Here is an 8,737-nt window from a genome sequence, read left to right on the forward strand (position 1 = left end):
TTAATATGAACAATGATTGTTAAGAAAACAATCTGCAAAAGTGGTTTGGTAATTAACTGAAGTCATGCTGTCAAAAATGTCTCCTTTTTATAAGTTATTGATAAAAAAAAACTATTTGAAGGCGAATTAATCATTTCCTCAACTAAATACATTTATCTATAAATAAAGTCAATTCGTCAAGAACTTTCTCTCATATATTTAAACAATTGTAAAATAATTAATCTAAACCTTTGTCCTGCGACTTTCTGTCCGTTTACCAATACTTATTCCTTGTTAAGTTTTTTCATATCCATTTACGAATACTTATAACGTGATAATTAATTTTTCCGGATGCTTTTTATCCTATTTTCATATCAAACAACCATGTTACCCGTAGAACGGAGTTAAGTACAAATTTAGGAATTTAGTACTTAAAATTTTCAACAACACAATTTTACACTTTCATTTACCTGGATTTTTTTCTACGCTTCGAAGCCGCCACCCTATATCAAACTTATCCAACACCTCGCATGGCGTATTCACGATGTGGAGGGATTGACAATATACAATCAAAGTTAGCAATATACAGCAAGTAAGTAATTGGGTGTTGAATGCCAGTAGATCTGAATTTGTAAATTTTTTAATTGAATTTAACCTGTTTAGAACGTGTATTGTTGAATTGTTCAATAAAATTACACACATAATCTGGGCTGATATGCATAAAACCACTTTAAGTTCAAGGTATCAATAAAACTGGGTCTGCATGAAAAAATTACTTATCACATAATACTAGAACCTATGTTTAGCCGATAAGAAAATATAGCTGTAGGCCTAGTTGAAAATCTTTACAAATTATTTATTCTTTTAATTTCTGTTTGACTGTCTGGGTGCTTCTTATGTGTTTTAAATGCTATAGTCAAGTTTTATATACTGTTGTACGTCATTTGGTCGTTTTTAAGTTTTTGCCATGGCGTTTGTCAGTATGTCTTCGACTTATAAGTTTTATCAAGGATTTGTATAGTGAGATTGGTTTTACATAATCTGCATCTCTTGTGCTGTATTTTAAAATGTATTACAATTGCTGCATCTTTACACATTCATCAATACACCAAAAAATATGAATAAAGCTTTCGTATATATATAAATAAGGAGATGTGGTACGATTGGTAATGAAACAATTATCCGCCAGTTCAAGTCAAAAACCTGATATAAGCAAATGTGACTTACTTACTTACTTTTGTCAGAGAGATCTTGAATCTGAATTCAAGGATACGAAGTGGGAAGGGTTTAGAGGTGGATTAAGGTGAGGGCATGGGGGGCCGCCCCTTTTTTGGAAAAAAAATTGGTTGATTATTTAGAGAATGAATGAAGCGGGCCCCCTCTTTATGCATGACAGTTAGTGCCTCCTTATGACATTTTTTGGATCCGCAACTGGTGAGGACTTCATAAAAAAATATTTAGTAAGTTTTTGTTTTGTGATAAATAATGTATTTAGACAGAAATAGAATAAAATAAACTACCGAAAGCTTAAGTATGGATGGGGGTTAACAGAATAGAGAATAACGGGCAAACAATAAAGATTAAAGAATAATGAAATGCTAAAATATGAGGAAAGAGAGTAATGAGCAAAAAGTGTAAGTTTGTAGAAATATAGCAACAAAAAAAATAAAGAACACAGAAAAAGAAGACCCCCCCCCCCCCCCCCAAGATCCTGACTTCAACTTTGACGCTGCCGGGATATTTTTTAGACAAAGTGCACGTATTAGTAGTCAGCCGAAACCACTAAGCGTTTTGCATCCATACGGTTTTTTTTTCGGGATACTGACTGCATAGTAAACTATCAATGTACTAGTTAATGTTCTCGAGGGATGACCCTATTACAGAGACATATATACACATATGTGTAAATATGTCTCTGCCCTATTACGTGTCAGTAACCTCCTCGACACGGTTCATTTTTACGGCGGCTCAGTTTTGTCTTAAGAATAAACATAATTGATAAGTTTCTTTCCCCTGCATTTCTCGATCGCACTTGTAAATAGCACATTGGTCTCAAGACATTGGTTACAACACTTGCCGTCAGTACTCAAAATTGGAAAAATATTAAATAAGAAGGTATAGAAAATTAAATTAATGCACACACACTATTATCAACCACAGACATGATGTTTTTCTCAATTTGCCTAAATCGTTATTCCGCAATACAACGAGGGTGAAAACCCACCACTTTGAACACAGTCACAGGCACCGGCATGCTGTGAACTTGTAAGTTTCCCAAATGAGTAACTATCCATTACTTTTCTAGTGTAAAGTTTTATTTATACACATTTGATTTGAAATGGCATATCAGAGAGATATTAAAACATATATCATAGGCTGATTTGGGGGGGGGGGGGGGGTTCTTTGGAAAAATTTGGTTGATTATATAGGGATCACTGAAGCATGACTGGAGACGGCCCTCCTTTATGAAAAGTTCTGGATCTGCCACTGTATATTCATAAAATAAACCAACAAATTATCCAAAAGATGAATAATACTTAATACTTACGACTAAGATTGATTATACATGTTATAAGTATACTTGAGTCGGTTTTACAAAAAAAAAAACTTACAATTTATCGTAAGTATACTGTATTGTACATGACTTAATTACTATCAATATTATTTGTAAGTTTTTTTGTGAAACTGACTGCTGAATTGTTTTTCCATGCTTATGGTACATCTAAGTCGTATGCTTTTTTTAAAACCACCTCCAGGGTATAACGTCTGCTCGCCCATAGAATCTGTTTGTAGATATAGGAAGATGTGGTATGAGTGCCAATGAGACAACTCTCCATCCAAGTCACACAATTTATAAAAGTAAACCATTATAGGTCAAGGTATGGTCTTCAACACAGAGCCTAGTTTTTATCAAAAATGAAATATATTGATATTAATAGTATACAGGTTAAATAATTTATTCATACATTTTTAATTGACTGACTAGAATTATCATGATTATTGAGGAATTTGAACCATTCCTATTTTTAAAAAGGGACAAAAATAAAATTTATATATAATAACAGGGTGATACAAATGAGAAAAACTCAAGAAATTGTTTTCAATTAAGATAAATACATGGTTTTCATGCAGTTGATTTTTAAAGCAGAGGCAGATTTAGTTTAAAGTTGGAAAAAATTGTTTGTACCAACAAAAATAAATACAGAAAGTTAATCCAGAATTATGTGTTTATCATTTTTTTTTATGTTTAGGTTGCCAGCAAGATGAAAAGAACAATGCAGTTCAAAAGTCAAAATGTGGATAAGCTGCGGTACAAGGTCCTACTTTTGCAGATTTTCATATTTTGCATGAATGAATATGAAGTTTATATCCTGGAGGGCAGAGAAAGAAAAGAAACACTTCAGTTTTCCTGCTTCTGAAGGATAAATGTAAAACATCTTGTTTGGTAAGTTTTATGCTCTGTTATGATAGTGTTTGTGCATCCATCTGTCTTTCTCTGAATTTTATTCACTTTAAGTTTTTGGTTACAGTTCACCATGAACTTCAGTTAGTAACTTGTGGTTTTACATGTATATACTCAAAATTTAGTACTTTAAAATGTTCATGTATTTTTGTCGAGCCCGCAACTTTTGTCGCAGAAAGCTCAACATAGGGATAGTGATCCGGTGGCGGCTACGGCGGTGGCATTAGCAGTGGGCGTTAGCTAACTTCCTAAAAGCTTTATATTTTAGAAGGTGGAAGACCTGGATGCTTCATACTTTGTATATAGATGCCTCATGATACGAATTCTGTCTGAAACATGTCCATTGTCCTTGACCTCATTTTCATGGTTCAGTGACTACTTGAAAAAAAAGTTCAGATTTTTTGTAATGTTAATTTCTCTCATATTATGAGTAAGAGGATAACTATATTTGGTATGTGCGTACCTTGCAAGGTCCTCATGCTCGTCAGAGAGTTTTCACTTGACCTAGACCTCATTTCATGGATCAGTGAACAAGAACTTAGTCTTAGATGCATGATTTCTAACTTTAGTTGAAGTGAATGGATCTCTATGAAACTTTACCATAAGGTTCAATACCACAAAAGAAAGGTTGGGATTGATTTTGGGGGTTATGGTACCAACAGTTAAGGAATTAGGGGCCAAAAAGGGGCCAAAAATAAGCATTTTTGTAACTTCCAGACATAACTTGTGTGTTAGTGTATGGATCTCTGACATTGTACCACAAGGTTCCATATCACTAAGGGAATGCTGGGATTGATTTTGGGGGGTAATTGCCTCAAAATATTAGGAATTAGGGGCCAAAAAAGGGGCAAAAAACAAGCATTTTTCTAGTTTCATGACAATAACTTGTGTGTAAGTGTATGGATCTTTATGAATTTGTACTACAAGGTTCCATATCACAAAGAAAAAGCTGGAATTGAGTTTGGGGGTAATTGCCCAAAACGTTTAGGAAAAAGGGGTCAAAAATAAGCATTTTTCTAGTTTCCAGACAATAACTTGTGTTCAAGTGTATGGATCTCTCTGAAATTGTACTGCAAGGTACCATACCACTAAGGGAAGGCTGGGATTGATTTTGGGTGTAATTGCCGCCTCAAAATTTTAGGAATTAGGGGCCAAAAAGGGGCAAAAAACAACCATTTTTCTAGTTTCAGGACAATAACTTGTGTGTAAGTGTATGGATCTTTATGAAATTGTACTACAAGGTTCCATATCACAAAGGGAAAGCTGGGTTTGAGTTTGGGGGTAATTGCCCTAAACGTTTAGGAATTTGGTGCCAAAAAGAGGCCAAAAAAACAAGCATTTTTCTAGTTTCCAGACAATAACTTGTGTTCAAGTGTATAAATCTCTCTGAAATTGTACTGCAAGGTACCATACCACAAAGGGAAGGCTGTTATTGAGTTTTGGGGTGATGAATCGTAAGGGGGTTCAAAAAATTGGGGGGGGGGATTTTTTTTCCTTTTTTTTTTCTTTAAAATTTTCCATTTTAAATTGGTTATTTCTGATTTATATATAAAAGCAAATAATTATGATATGGTTTGAATAGGTAAATTAAATTTTTTTAAGTTCTTAGAACACATTCATTCTGTGTCAGAAACCTATGCTGTGTCAAATATTTAATCACAATCCAAATTCAGAGCTGTATCAAGCTTGAATGTTGTGTCCATACTTGCCCCAACTGTTCAGGGTTCGACCTCTGCGGTCGTATCAAGCTGCGCCCCAGCGGAGCATTTTATTATTGTTCGTTCTTATGTTGTACTGTTACACCACTGTCCCAGGTTAGGGGGAGGGTTTGGATCCCGCTAACATGTTTAACCCCGCCACATTCTGTATGTATGTGCCTGTCCCAAGTCAGGAGCCTGTAATTCAGTGGTTGTCGTTTGTTTATGTGTTACATATTTGTTTTTCGTTCATTTTTTGTACATAAATTAGGCCGTTAGTTTTTCGTTTGAATTGTTTTACATTGTCATTTCGGGGCCTTTTATAGCTGACTGTGCGGTATGGGCTTTGCTCATTGTTGAAGGCCGTACTGTGACCTATAGTTGTTAATTTCTGTGTCATTTGGTCTCTTGTGTAGAGTTGTTGTCTCATTGGCAATCATACCACATCTTCTTTTTTATATTTAAGGTTAAGTTTTGGTGGTCAAGTCCATATCTCAGATACTATAAGCAATAGGTCTAGTATATTCGGTGTATGGAAGGACTGTAAGGTGTACATGACCAACTGGCAGGTGTCATCTGACCTTGACCTCATTTTCATGGTTCAGTAGTTATAGTTAAGTTTTTGTGTTTTGGTCTGTTTTTCTTATACTGTATGCAATAGGTCTACTATATTTGGTGTATGGAATGATTGTAAGGTGTACATGTCTAGCTGGCAGGTGTCATCTGACCATGACCTCATTTTCATGGTTCAGTAGTCAAAGTTAAATTTTTGAGTTTTGGTCTTTTTTTCTAACACTAAATGCAATAGGTCAACTATATTTGGTGTATGGAAACATTTTATGATTAGCGGAAACTGCAACTTGTGTGGACACTTTGTTCAAGATACACTTAACCATCAAATTAGTATGTGCACAGAACTTCTCTCACAAAGACACTTGCTATATAAAAGATTATCAGAAATGACTAGTGACAATTTCGTATACACACTGCTTTCGAAATCAGACGAGAACGTGTCTTGCTTTCTGCTTGGCAATCAGGAAGCTCTCTTGGACTTTTTAGCACCAGAGCATTGTTTGGAAGTCCTTAACGAAGGATTTTCCTTTCTAAAATACTGTAGACTGTAAATACTTTTCCATCCAAAATATTAAGTGACATTCTATTATACAATTTCAAAACTTTATAATTGTACATGATTTGTATATGCATGTTGTCAATCTCCTATAGGAGGAAATAAAAGTATGATGATGACCATGACCTCATTTTCATGGTTCAGTAGTCAAAGTTAAATTTTTGAGTTTTGGTCTTTTTTTCTAACACTAAATGCAATAGGTCAACTATATTTGGTGTATGGAAACATTTTATGATGTACATGTCAGTCCCGCAGGTTTAATTTGACCTTGACCTTATTTTCACGGTTCATTGCTCAGTGTTAAGTTTTTGTGTTTTGGTCTGTTTTTCTTAATCTATAAGCAATAGGTCAACTATATTTGTTGTATGGAAGGATTGTTAGCTGTACATGTCTGCCTGGCATGGTTCATCTTATCTTCACCTCATTTCCATGGTTCATTGGTCAATGTTTAGTTTTCTTGGTTAAGTCTGCTTCTTAGAAACTATAAGCAATAACGGTAGGTCAACTGTATTTAGTAATTTGAATGATTGTAAGGTGTACATATATTTCTTGTCAGGTTTATATGACCTTGAATTCATTTTCTTGGATCATGTTGAGTTTATGTGATAGTTGTAGTAAAGCTTTATATTTAGGACTATCAACATGATATCAATGATTAGTAAAGAAGGCGCAACATTTCAGTGTGTGCACTCTTGTGTATACATTAAACACCACATTTACTGTTTTTACCCTGATTTTATGGATCACTGAACATAGAAATGTCATAATGTGAAATTATAGTACATTCTTAGGTTAAAGTTTTAGGTTAAGGTACATAGCTTACCATGAAGTTGAATTTCATGCACATGTTCATTATGTGGTGAATTTTTAAATTCAGTGCCAAACTAAGATTTTGAGCCTGATTACATGATTGACTAGACATTGACACATGCTAGTGTTTGCCAGGCATTGTGTCCTGTACTAGGAATTTGTCCTGTACTAAGAACTTTAATAGTACTCGCTGAGTATGGAGTTTTTGTGAAAGTTTAATATTAGTGAGATTTTTGCATGACATCCTGTCAACTGCTTGTTGATCATGTTTATACATGTCTTAAAATTAATATCTGACACATTGGTGTTTTGTGAACTTGGAAATAAGTTATTTGATAGAATAATAATGTTTTGAGATTATCAAAATAAAAAATATCCCATTTTTACTACATTGTGTATTAATGATTAAGTATATAAAAAAGAAGATTTAGGATATATGTATAACCATATATAAAAATGAGACAGCAACCAAACAACACAAAAATAAGAAAAAAAAACCAATATAATTTTTTGTATCAATGTTATAATTTCAAACATGTCCAAAGAGTTCAATGTATTTTCTAATTGAAATAAAACACAAGTGGAACTCTTTCAGAACTTCAGAAGCTTAAAGAAGTGCTGTTTCTATTGTTGGCTTTCTGTATAATATATTGCAAATTCTTGTGAAAAATGGAATTTTATTGTAATTGCCTAAAGTTTTAACATTGATCTATATATATATATATAACTGGGGAAAATACCAAAATGTTATAAAGAAGAATACATAAATTGTGATTGTTATATAATATTAGAATAGGAAGATGTGGTATATTTCTAATTTGACAACTCTCCATCAGAGACCAAAGGATGTAGGAGGTTAGCAACTGATGACACTGGACAACCTTCAACAATCAGTAAAATCCATACCGCATAGCTATTTTTATTGAAAATCATATGTTCTTGCTACATGTATGTATACAATTTTTTATTATCCATAACTTCGGATTTTATTGGTTCTTTTTCAGAAGGATTGGAATTCATCACTGAGAATAGAAGGAGAAAACACAGAAACAAGACCAAAATAAATTCAAAGACAAAAGTCAGATCAGCTATTATTTTCATCACTCAGCCAATGAATTGCAGTTCTATTAAATATCTAAAGATATTAAAACCACAATAATGACAATGTTCTGTGCTGAATGGCAAAAAAAGTGGACTATACATTACGATCACACAATGCTGGATGATAAGAAACTATTAATTTTTTGGGTGGAGGGATATCCTGAAAAAAAAATAGATTTATGTAAAAAGCTACTAGTATGTTAAGCCTATTAATAGAGTTTTCATTGATTTCAAATGGGAAAAAATTGTGTTTCAAAAAAGTGTTCTAGAATTCATAAATAAACATATATTGATACTTACATTATCTGCTTTGTTGTTTAAAAGTTTAGTTTTGAACAGTTATAGAACAATATAATTGCATTAACATTTCCAAGGAAAAAAAAGATATTCAACTAAAAAGATTCATCTTAAAACAATTTACTACCAAACAGAATTCATTGTAACATACACATTTATTTACTGTATATTTATAATTTGAATCATAGGATTTTATTTTGTCCCATGGGATATTAAAAATCCCATGGGATAATTATAGTCCCATGGGATTTTGTTTGTCCC

At 33.2% G+C, this 8,737-nt stretch overlaps 1 long non-coding RNA gene across 2 annotated transcripts; it reads left to right on the top strand.

Moving 5' to 3' along the window:
* The first annotated feature begins 228 nt into the window (after positions 1–228).
* LOC127730429 (uncharacterized) lies at positions 229–8,480 on the top strand. 2 transcript variants are annotated; one of them, XR_007995103.1, is made up of 3 exons: positions 229–571; positions 3,231–3,424; positions 8,083–8,480. It is a non-coding gene; the product is annotated as an uncharacterized LOC127730429 (long non-coding RNA). The 2 variants fall into 2 exon arrangements; XR_007995102.1 differs by lacking the exon at positions 229–571 and adding an exon at positions 1,670–2,094.
* The last annotated feature ends 257 nt before the right edge of the window (positions 8,481–8,737 follow it).

Source organism: Mytilus californianus, unplaced genomic scaffold, assembly GCF_021869535.1.
Source record: "Mytilus californianus isolate M0D057914Y unplaced genomic scaffold, xbMytCali1.0.p SCAF_2, whole genome shotgun sequence".
NCBI classification, from domain to species: domain Eukaryota; kingdom Metazoa; phylum Mollusca; class Bivalvia; order Mytilida; family Mytilidae; genus Mytilus; species Mytilus californianus.